The 12,790-nt window shown below is 39.8% G+C and overlaps 1 protein-coding gene across 1 annotated transcript in view; it reads left to right on the top strand.

Moving 5' to 3' along the window:
- Positions 1-12,790, top strand: part of ZFHX4 (zinc finger homeobox 4) — a 210,733-nt gene that overhangs the window by 159,464 nt on the left and 38,479 nt on the right. The gene's annotated exons all lie outside the window — the stretch shown is intronic.

Below are 12,790 nucleotides of genomic sequence, written 5' to 3'. Positions count from 1 at the left end.
TTCAGCTTCAACATCAGTCCTTCCAATGAACACCCAGCACTGATCTCCTTTAGGATGGACTGGTTGGATCTCCTTGCAGTCCAAGGGACTCTCAAGAGTCTTCTCCAACAAGAAACACCTGGAGTAACAGGCAAATTTGGCCTTGGATCACATAATGAAGCAGGGCAAAGGCTAATAGAGTTTGGCCAAGAGAACGCACTGGTCATAGCAAACACCCTCTTCCAACAACACAAGAGAAGACTCTACACATGGACATCACCAGATGGTCAACACCAAAATCAGATTGATTATATTCTTTGCAGCCTAAGATGGAGAAGATCTATACAGTCAGCAAAAACAAGACCAGGAGCTGAATGTGGCTCATATCATGAACTCCTTATTGCCAAATTCAGACTGAAATTGAAGAAAGTAGGGAAAACCACTAGACCATTTAGGTATGACCTAAATCAAATCCCTTATGATTATACAGTGGAAGTGAGAAATAGATTTAAGGGACTAGATCTGATAGACAGAGTGCCTGATGAACTATGGATGGAGGTTGGTACAGGAGACAGGGATCAAGACCATCCCCATGGAAAAGAAATGCAAAAAAGCAAAATGGCTGTCTGAGGAGGCCTTACAAATAGCTGTGAAAAGAAGAGAAGCGAAAAGCAAAGGAGAACAGGAAAGATATTCCCATTTGAATGCAGAGTTCCGAAGAATAGCAAGGAGAGATAAGCCTTCCTCAGCAATCACTGCAAAGAAATAGAGGAAAACAATGGGAAAGACTAGAGATCTCTTCAAGAAAATTAGAGATACCAAGGGAATATTTAATGCAAAGATGGGCTTGATAAAGGACAGAAATGGTATGGACCTAACAGAAGCAGAAGATATTAAGAAGAGGTAGCAAGAATACACAGAAGAACTGTACAAAAAATATCTTCACAACCCAGATAATCGCAATGGTGTGATCACTCACCTAGAGCCAGACATCCTGGAATGTGAAGTCAAGTGGGCCTTAGAAAGCATCACTATGAACAAAGCTAGTGGAGGTGATGGAATTCCAGTTGAGCTATTTCAAGTCCTGAAAGATGATGCTGTGAAAGTGCTGCACTCAATATGCCAGCAAATTTGGAAAACTCAGCAGTGGCCACAGGACTGGAAAAGGTCAGTTTTCATCCCAATCCCAAAGAAAAGCAATGCCAAAGAATGCTAAAACTACCACACAATTGCACTCATCTCACATGCTAGTAAAGTAATGTTCAAAATTCTCCAAGCCAGGCTTCAGCAATATGTGAACCATGAACTTCCAGATGTTCAAGCTGGTTTTCGAAAAGACAGAGGAACCAGAGATCAAATTGCCAACATCTGCTGGATCATCGAAAAAGCAAGAGAGTTCCAGAAAAACATCTCTATTTCTGCTTTATTGACTATGCCAAAGCCTTTGGCTGTGTGGATCACAATAAACTGTGGAAAATTCTGAAAGAGATCGGAATGCCAGACCACGTGACCTGCCTCTTGAGAAATCTGTATGCAGGTCAGGAAGCAACAGTTAGAACTGGACATGGAACAACAGACTGGTTCCAAATAAGAAAAGGAGTACATCAAGGCTGTATATTGTCACCCTGCATATTTAACTTATATGCAGAGTACATCATGAGAAACGCTGGGCTGGAAGAAGCACAAGCTGGAATCAAGATTTCAGGGAGAAATATCAATAACCTCAGATATGCAGATGACACCACCCTTATGGCCGAAAGTGAAGAAGAACTAAAAAGCCTCTTGATGAAAGTGAGAGAGGAGAGTGAAACAGTTGGCATAAAGCTCAACATTCAGAAAACTAAGATCATGCCATCTGGTCCCATCACTTCATGGCAAATAGATGGGGAAACAGTGGAAACAGTGTCAGAGTTTATTTTTGGGGGCTCCAAAATCACTGCTGATGGTGATTGCAGCCATGAAATTAAAAGATGCTTACTCCTTGGAAGGAAAGTTATGGCCAACCTAGATAGCATATTAAAAAGCAGAGATACTACTTTGCCAACAAAGGTATGGATGTGAGAGTTGGATTGTGAAGAATGCTGAGCGCCGAAGAATTGATGCTTTTGAACTGTGGTTTTGGGCAAGATAGATGTATTAGGCACTAGTAAATTTAAGAAAAAATAGTAACAGTACTTTAAAACATGAGACATTAAGAGGACATATTAATAATTTATTTAAAGTACCTGATATCAGGAACTTATTAAATTCTTTTGAGGTCCCGTTACACTGAGGTCATAGATGATTCAAGCAGAAAGAAGTGATTGCACGTTTCTGGCCCAGAGGTCCCAGGAGATACTGCTCCCTTACCATATAAAAATAACTTTTAGGTAAAACCAAACAAGGCAGAATATAGGAGCTTTAGTTTTCTAGAAAATAAAAAATTACAAATCCAACCCCATTCAGATAATTGACACTAGAGCGTATGATGCACTTGAATCTATTACTGCCTAGAAGAAATCATTTAAGAGAAAACACCACAAATCAACAACGATGATGTTGCCTGGTTACTCAAAACTATTTGATAGCATGCTGAGTTGCTCACCTTTTTAGAAGCACATTATTTGTATCCACATAGGAAAAGGATGGAGAAGACCCCTTGTAACTATTTTTAATTGCAAGTTGCTTCATCTGGAAACAGTCTGCCCTTTTGCAATGTACAAGAAAGCCCAGAGGTTTTTATTAAAATGTAAACTACCAGGATAGTAATAAATGTTCAACTTGATACATTCTTCTAACTATGGCTCTTGTTATGGTGAATCTGCTTTGAAGGGCTTTGAGCTGTTTTTTTAGGAGGTAGGAAACGCAAAAGAGTTTTTAGGCTTCCTGGCCTAGGAGTCCTGGGGGGCTGCCTGGAGGCAGCCCTGCCCAGGGGAGAAGACAGAGTTTTGGAATCAGACTCATTCAGTTGAAATCCTACTACTCTTTTGCCACTCTGTGCCTTTGGAGAAAAATTACTTAAAACATCTAAGTTTGTGATCTCATCTCTTCCATAAAAGCAATGGTTTTTCTGTGACAGATTCACTGTGAAGATTAAGGAAATGCATGTAACATGCTTAGCACCTAACAGGTTTCCAACAATTGCTCACTTATTATTTTGAAACTTGAGTATATTCTAGTATTTTCTCTATATTCTTGTTCTCTAAGATACTTTCTACAATGAGTCACTGAGATGACGGTGGGGGGGGGCTTCAAAAGAAATGGGAGGGGCTAGAAGAGTTGTTGACAGGTGTGGATTCTCTTTCAGAATTTGGTCTTTTTCTCCAAGCATAAAATAAGAATAGGTTAACATTCTTTTTTTTCCTTAAAGGATGAAAGTAAAGTGGAACTCAAAATGTTACCTAGGACTACAGAAAATGTCTGTCTTTCCGTTACTTTAGACCAGTTAGCTTAATATTTATTCTATTTGGTGGTATATTCTTCATTTTATGTGCTAAACATTTTACTAAAAATAGTGATACATGATTATTTAATGTGTTAACAGATCAATGGGAGGAGTTGAGATGTGTAAGTTTTATAAGCCAATATTGTCTTAGAGGATACTTGGCAATTTAAATATCCACCCATTATTTAAAAAAATTCCAGCTTTCACTGACCATGTGCCAAATGCTTCCGAAACTTACTGATAAGAATATATAAAGCACATGGCTGCTGCAATAATCAAGTGCAGATTAGATTAGATTTATTCACAAGTCCCAGCACACTTAAATTTAGAATTCTATTTATGTATCTAGACTTCTTTAAAAAATTAAAAATTCTAGATCTTTCCCTGATCATTATATTTGTATGGATTATAAGGTTTTTTGAAACTATTATTCCAATTTGCAGGGGTGGGGGGGGAGCGGGAATCAAGATTTGGCAAATGAGAACTTGATGATTTTTAACTAAGATTAAATGCCTGAATGTTATCAGTTAACTTGAAGAATAAATATTATTCAAATAAGGGAAGGGAAAAAGGAGTAATGAGACTGATAAGCTTATGAGTAGGTGTGGCAGGGCAAGGAAAGAGAAAGTGGTAAGGACTTTCACTCTCATAATTAAAAGTAGGAACCCTAAAAATTTAGGTTTTAAGCTTTGCCTTTGCAGAGGTAACCATTAGGGTTGGTGTAAGAGAAAAGGTGGTTAGCGGAACTCAGGTCAAATGAGAAAAAAATGAACATGAGAAATAATTACAGTATCAAAAGGAAAGTGACTTTTAGTGTTAAAGATAGAGAAGCTCTATACAGTCAGCAAAAACAGACCAGGAGCTTACTGTCGCTGAGATCATGAACTCCTTATTGCCAAATTCAGACTTAAATTGAAGAAAGTAGGGAAAACCACTAGACCATTCATTCAGGTATGACCTAAATCAAATCCCTTACGATTATAGAGTGGAAGTGACAAATAGATTCAATGGATTAGATCTGATAGACTGGCTGAAGAACTATGGACAGAGGTTTGTGACATTGTATAGGAGGCAGTGATCAGACCAGCCCCACGAAAAAGAAATGCAAAAAGGAAAAAATGGTTGTCTGAGGAGGCCTTACAAATAGCTGTGAAAAGAAGAGAAGCTAAAGGCAAAGGAGAAAATGAAAAAAATACCCATTTGAATGCAGAGTTCCAAAGAATAGCAAGGAGAGATAAGAAAGCCTTCCTCAGTGATCAGTGCAAAGAAATAGAGGAAAATAATAGAATGGGAAAGACTAGAGATCTCTTCAAGAAAATTAGAGATACCAAAGGAATATTTAATGCGAAGATGGGCTCAATAAAGGACAGAAATGATATGGACCTAACAGAAGCAGAAGATATTAAGAAGAGGTGGCAAGAATACACAGAAGAACTGTACAAAAAAGATCTTCATGACCCAGATAATCACGATGATGTGATCACTCACCTAGAGCCAGACATCCTGGAATGTGAAGACTTGTGGGCCTTAAGAAGCATCACCACAAACATGTGGAATTCCAGTGATAGAATTCCAGTTGAGCTATTTCAAATCCTGAAAGATGATGCTGTGAAAGTGCTGCACTCAATATGCCAGCAATTTGGAAAACTCAGCAGTGGCCACAAGACTGGTAAAGGTCAGTTTTCATTCCAGTCCCAAAGAAAGGCAATGCCAAAGAATGTTCAAACTACCACACAATTGCACTCATCTCACACACTAGCAAAGTAATGTTCAAAATTCTCCAAGCCAGGTTTCAACAATACGTGAACTGTGAACTTCCAGATGTTCAAGCTGGATTTAGAAAAGGCAGAGGAACCAGGGATCAAATTGCCAACATCCAGAGAGTTCCAGAAAAACATCTACTTTTGCTTTATTGACTACACCAAAGCCTTTGACTGTGTGGATCACAAAAACTGGAAAATTCTTAAGAGAAGGAATAACCAGACCACGTTACCTCCCTCCTAAGAAATTTGTGTGCAGGTCAAGAAACAACAGTTAGAACTGGACATGGAACAACAGACTGGTTTCAAATCAGGAAAGGAGTACATCAAGGCTGTATATTGTCACCCTACTTATTTAACATACATGCAGAGTACAATATGTGAAATACTGAGCTGGATGAAGCACAGCTGGAATCAAGATTGCCAGGAGAAATATCAATAACCTCAGATATGCAGATGATACCACCCTTATGGCATAAAGCAAAGAGGAACTAAAGAGCCTCTTGATGAAAGTGAAAGAGGAGAGTGAAAAAGTTGGCTTAAAACTCAACATTCAGAAAACTAAGATCATGGCATCTGGTCCCATCACTCCATGGCAAATAGATGGGGAAACAATGGAAACAGTGAGAGACTTTATTTTGGGGAGCTCCAAAATCACTGCGGATAGTGACTGCATCCATGAAATTAAAAGACGCTGCTCCTTGGTAGAAAAGCTATGACCAACCTAGGCAGCATATTAAAAAGCAGAGACATTACTTTTCCAAAAAGGTCCATCTAGTCAAAGGTATGATTTTCATGTATGCATGTGAGAGTTGGAGTATAAAGAAAGCTGAGCGCTGAAGAATTGATGCTTTTGAACTGTGGTGTTGGAGAAGACTCTTGAGAGTCCCTTAGACTCCAAGGAGATCCAACCAGTCTATCCTAAAAGAAATAAGTCCTGAATATACATTGGAAGGACTGATGTTGAAGCTGAAGCTCCAATACTTTGGCCACCTGATGTGAAGAACTGACTCATTGCAAAAGACCCTGGTGCTGGGAAAGATTAAAGGCGGGAAGAGAAGGGGACGACAGAGGGTGAGATGGCTGGATGGCATCACCAACTCGATGGACATGAGTTTGGAAAAGGCTCCGGGAGTTGATGATGAATGGGAAATCCTGGCATGCTGTAGTCCATGGGGTTGCAAAGAGTTGGACACAAATGAGCGAGTGAACTGAACTGACGTCATTTTGGTTAAGAGTGCTTTTGTTGTTGTTTAGTGGTTAAGTTGTGTCCAACTCTTTGTGACCCCAAGGATTGTAGCCTGCCAGGCTTCCCTGTCCTTGGCTATCTCCTAGAATTTGCTCAGATTCGTGGACATTGAGTCAGTGATGCTATCTAACCATCTCATCCTCTGCTGCCCTCTTCTCGTTTTGCCTTCAATCTTTGTCCCATCATCAGGGTCTTTCCCAATGAGTCGGCTGTTCACATCAGGTGGCCAGAGTATTAGAGTTTCAGATTCCTGAATAAAGCTGTATGGATTCAAATTATAGCTCCACCACTTGCTTGGGGCATCGTAACACATATAAAGGGCATCAGTCAGGCTCAGATACTGTAAAATGTTAGTGGTGGTGATGGTGGTTGTAATATACTGTACAATCTGACTGTTGATACTATAATCAATATACTATTCCTCAGAAAATTCAGTAATTACTCCTAACTTGTGTTAATAAAAATAATTTGATCCCATTTTCAAATATGTGATTATCACCAAATGGACAGAATAGAGTAAAATACTAGATGAATTGTCAGTGGTATTATTCTTAAATAGTATTAAGAAAGGTCAGGTGCTGGAGAACACCAATTAGTAATCTAATTAAATCGCCAGCAAAAGAGACAGATCGTGTTAACAGCAGTCAGATTTGTTATTACAGAGCAATTATTAAAGTGAAATATTGAAAGATGCTATGTATCATTACTAGGCTTTAAACATGTCATTTTACACAGGCAGAAAAGTATAGATTAATCAGTTCATTTGATAAGTTAAAAGCTCCTTTATTAAAATATTTATGTCATTTGTATAAAGAAGGCAGCACTGTTGAGGATATAAAAAGAATTATGTGGCATACTGCACTGTGAAAGAAGTGAAAAGTGTTACTTGAACAGTCATGTCCAACTCTTTGTGATCCTATGGACTGTAGCCCACCAGGCTACTCTGTCCATGGGATTCTCCAGGCAAGAATACTGGAGTGGATAGCTATTCCTTTCTCTAGGGGATCTTCCCGGCCCAGGCATCAAACGCGAGTCTCCCACATTACAGGCAGATTCTTTATCATCTGAGCCACTAGGGAAGCCCCAAGAATACTGGCTTGGGTAGCCATTCACTGTATTCCCTTATAAAATTATTTGCACAAGCCATTCTGTTCAGAACAGTCTCCATATGCCACATAATTTAATTTGCGAAATTAAATAACAGATTTTGGTTTTGACGTTTTGTACTTTCCTTAAAGGGCTTCCCAGGTGGCTCAATGGTAGAGAATCCACCTGCCAGTGCAGGAGACATGAGTTCGATCTCTGGATCAGGAAGATCTCCTAGAGGAGGAAATGGCAACCTATTCCAGTATCCTTGCCTGGAAAATCCCATGGGCAGAGGAGCATGGTGGGCTGCAATCCAAGGGGCGGCAAAGAGTCAGACACGACAGCAGCTAAACACACACACACACCTTTCCTTAAATCATTATCAAATGAAAGGATTTCTGTGTGGCAGCAAGATGTTATTTGGTAATAGTTTATATTTAAGGAATGTAAATCTTTTATGAAATATCAGAGTTTTCAAAGGACTAGTGAAAATTTCTTTCTTACCTCCTCCCTTCAACTCCCCTAAACCCTTATATTCTTAGTTTGCTGGCTTTCATGAAGATAGGAAAACCTTTATAGACTCCTAAATACTGTGGTAGTGGACATATCCAAAATTTCATAGACTTTTTTACCAGGCAGACCTGGGTTTTATTTCAAGCTCTGTCAGTTTTGAACTTGGGGACCTGGAGCAAGTGACCTTAACCTCTTTGAGCCTCTAGACTCATGATTTGTAAAATAAAGATTAATCATTGCCTCCTGATTTTATTGTGAAGGTTCAGTCCAGTTCAGTCACTCAGTTGTGTCTGACTCTCTGCGACCCCATAGACTGCAGCATGCCAGGCCTCCCTGCCCATCACCAACTCCTGGAGTTTACTCAAACCCATGTCCATTGAGTCGGTGATGCCATCCAACCATCTCATCCTCTGTCGTCTCTTTCTTCCACCTTCAACCTTTCCCAGCATCAGGGTCTTTTCCAATGAGTCAGCTCTTCACATCACACGGCCAAAGTATTGGAGCTTCAGCTTCAGCATCAGTCCTTCCAATGAATATTCAGGACTGATTTCCTTTAGGATTGACGAGTGGATCTCCTTGCAGTCCAAGGGACTCTCAAGAGTCTTCTCCAACACCACAGTGCAAAAGTATCAATTCTTTAGTGCTCAGCTTTCTTTATAATCCAACTCTCACATCCATACATGACTACTGGAAAAACCACAGCCTTGACTAGACGGAACTTTGTTGGCAAAGTAACATCTTTGCTTTTTAATATGTTGTCTGCTGCTGCTGCTGCTAAGTCGCTTTAGTCATGTCCAACTCTGTGCAACCCCATGGATGGCAGCCCACCAGGCTCTGCCGTCCCTGGGATTCTCCAGGCCAGAACACTGGAGTGGGTTGCTATTGGCTTCTCCAATGCATGAAAGTGAAAAGTGAAAGTGAAGTCGCTCAGTCATGTCTGACTCTTCGCGACCCCATGGACTGCAGCCTACCAGGCTCCTCTGTCCATGGGATTTTCCAGGCAAGAGTACTGGAGTGGGTTGCCATTGCCTTCTCCGAATATGTTGTCTAGGTTGGTCATAACTTTTCTCCCAAAGGGTAAGCGTCTTTTAATTTCATGGCTGCAGTTACCATCTACAGTGATTTTGGAGCCCCAAAAAATGAAGTCTGATACTGTTTCCACTGTTTGCCATGAAGAGATGGGACTGTATGCCATGATCTTAGTTTTCTGAATGTTGACCTTTAAGCCAACTGTTTCACTCTCCTCTTTCACTTTCATCAGGAGGCTCTTTAGTTCTTCTTCACTTTCTGCCATAAGGGTGGTGTCATCTGCATATCTGAGGTTATTGATATTTCTCCCGGCAATCTTGATTCCAGCTTGTGCTTCCTCCAGCCCAGTGTTTCTCGTGATGTACTCTGCATATAAGTTAAATAATCACGGTGACAATATACAGCCTTGACGTACCCCTGTTCCTATTTGGAACCAGTCTGTTGTTCCATGTCCAGTTGTAACTGTTGCTTCCTGACCTGCATACAGATTTCTCAAGCAGCAGGTCAGGTGGTCTGGTAGTCCCATCTCTTTCAGAATTTTCCACAGTTTATTGTGATCCACACAGTCAAAGGCTTTGGCATAGTCAATAGAACAGAAATAGATGTTTTTCTGGAACTCCTTTGCTTTTTCGATGATCCAGTGGATGTTGGCAATTTGATCTCTGGTTCCTCTGTCTTTTCTAAATCCAGCTTGAATATCTGGAAGTTCACGGCCACGTATTGTTTAAGCCTGGCTTGGAAAATTTTGAGTATTACTTTGCAAGCGTGTGAGATGAGTGCAATTGTGTGTTTGAGCATTCTTTGGCATTGCCTTTCTTAGGGATTGGAATGAAAACTGACCTTTTCTAGTCCTGTGGCCACTGCTGAGTTTTCCAAATTGCTGGCATATTGAGTGCAGCACTTTCACAGCATCATCTTTGAGGATTTGAAATAGCTCAACTGGAATTCCATCACCTCCACTAGCTCACATGAAGGTTATATGACTGCTTTGACACAAATAGTTTACCACAGTATCTGGCACAGTAGAAACTTAATAAGTTTGTCATGGTTTTCTTTTTATTATCATGAGTCTTTTACGAGTAGCAATCCTTTGATCAAATTTACTTAGATGTTGTTGTTGTTCAGTCACTACTGATGTCTATTTAAACAAATCTGTTTGATACACTGAAGTATGTATTTGTATGCAATGATAAAATTATTTGATAAAATAAGATTGTTTTTTGCTAGAAATGAAGGGAAGAAATGATTTTAAACACAACATTTGTATGTATATGTGGTGGTGATAGTTTAGTTACTCAGTTGTGTCCGACTCTTTGGGACCCTACAGACTATAGCCCGCCAGGCTCTCCTGTGCATGGGATTTCCTAGGCAGAATATTTGAGTGGGTTACCATTTCCTTCTCCACATGTATATATAAGAGGACTTACTTGTTTTTGGTATATTTGAGAAAGCTTTGAATTTATCGAGTCCTGAGGCTCCTCGGAAGCTTTCATAAAATTCATAAAAATCTTAAGATTCATCTGTTTCAGGATATAGGGTGTAGTTTAATATTTTGAATAAAGGTGTCCTAGGTGATGCAAAGAGCCAACTCATTGGAAAAGACTCTAAAGCTGGGAAACATTGGAGGCAGGAGGAGAAGGGGCAGCAGAGGATGAGATGGTTGGATGGCATCACAGACTCAATGGAGGTGAGTTTGAGCAAACTCCAGGAGATAGTGAAGGACAGGGAAGCCTGGCTTGCTGCAGTCCACGAGGTCATAGAGAGTCAGACATGACCTAGCGACTGAACAACAAAGTGACTTTGATATTCTTCACTCTCTCCTTCGTTGAGAATATGTTAAAATGAAATTTGTTAAGGAACTCACAATTGATTGTGTAAACAGACATGGATCATATAATGCATTGCATTATTGCAATGCATCAGAAGTGCTGAGACGTGTAAAAGCTAATTGTTATGCAAGCAAAGAGGAAGTGACCCTTGCTTTGGGTTTTGAGGGATCAATGAGAGTTTAACAGAAGAACAAAAAAACATTCAAAAAATAAAAAGGAACAATATTGATCAAGGTATAATGAAGCGAGAAGTTGACAGGAGGAAAAAGTGGGCTTCTTGAGTGATCAGTTGGTTAGACATCAGTGCTGTGATCTATTTGGAAGTTATTCCTCAATTTATAAGCAAAAACTGATGATAAATTCTTTTTTCTCAAGACTAACTTAAGATATAGTTACAAGATAATTGTTTTTTTGTTGTTATTACTGTTGGGAATGGGTACTGTGTATTTATTATGATTGTATTGTTTTTAAACAGTTTACCAACAAAGGCCAAAGACCTTGTATATAGCAGGAGAAACAATTAGTGAATGCAACAATAGTGCTTTGGTGTGCACTTCTATTTTTAAGGTTAATTATCTGTTTAATTAAAACCTTTAGAATCAACCACAGATGCTATTGCCTAGAAATATTAGATAAACTCGAATCTCTTTGGCAGTATAAGAATTGTATAACAACTTTTTTATCCTCTCAATAAGATATGAGCTTTTCTTACTTTGAAGTCCAGGTCACGTTTTACCTTTATTTGTGTTATTTTCTCTTACAGTTGCTGCTTATTTATGTAATTATTTCTGCATTTTACAGATGAGGAAATAAGGGCTTAGAGAGGTTAAGTAATATACTTGAGGGTTCCCTTACCTGGAAAGTGCTAGAACTCTGATTTTTACTCAAGCAATTCTGTTTTCTTGAAAGATAATTCTTGAGATATTATGAGAGATTAGACTGGAAAGACATGGAATTCCAGGCAGGGAAATGGTTGTGGAGGCTCTTGAAATGATCAGGAAAGATACAATGACAGAGAACTAGAGAAACAGACATGAAAGATACATTGTAAAATGAAATGAATAGCAAGTGTTGAATTGATGTAAAGAAAAAAGGTGTTGAAGGTGATTCCTGAAGTCTTGTTTATCATAGATTCTCCTACAACAGGGAACTTGAAGAGCCGAGTTAGATGGAACTTAGGACTTGGGCGTGAATTTAGCAAACCAGGACGTTGTCAACGCTTCTGCTCTGGGGCTTACATAATTCAGTTCAGTTCAGTTGCTCAGTCGTGTCCGACTCTTTGCGACCCCATGAATTGCAGCACGCCAGGCCTCTCTGTCCATCACCAACTCCCGGAGTCTACCCAAACCCATGTCCATCGAGTCGGTGATGCCATCCAACCATCTCATCCTCTGTCATCCCCTTCTCCTCCCGCCCCCAATCCTACCCAGCATTAGGGTCTTTTCCAATGAGTCAACCCTTCGCATGAGGTGCCCAAAGTATTGGAGTTTCAGCTTCAACATCAGACCTTCCAATGAACGCTTACATAATAGATCAGAATAAAGATGTGGATTTATTGATGACTTGAACTTATTCTTCAGTTTTCTTCAAGTACTTGTTTTCTGTTTTGGTCTCTCACATCATCTCTCCTGTATTGTGTTAGTTGCTCAATTGTGTCCAACTCTTTGCGACCCCATGGACTGTAGCCCGCCAGGCCCCTATGACCATGGAATTCCTCAGGCAAGAATACTGGAGTGGGTTCCCATGCCCTTTTCCAGGGGATTGTCCAGACCCAGGGATTGAATCCAGATCTCCTGCATTGCAGGCAGATTCTTTCCCATCTGAGCTACCAGGGAATTGTATATTGAGGGGTTTTCTTTCATTTTATTTTTTTGATAGAGAAATAAAACTATGCTCCCAGTTTTATGCAATGTGCCATTGT

This window comes from Giraffa tippelskirchi, chromosome 6 (assembly GCF_054371585.1).
Source record: "Giraffa tippelskirchi isolate mGirTip1 chromosome 6, T2T-mGirTip1v1.2.pri, whole genome shotgun sequence".
Classification (NCBI taxonomy): Eukaryota; Metazoa; Chordata; class Mammalia; order Artiodactyla; family Giraffidae; genus Giraffa; species Giraffa tippelskirchi.
This window is presented reverse-complemented; position numbering and strand designations above follow the sequence as displayed.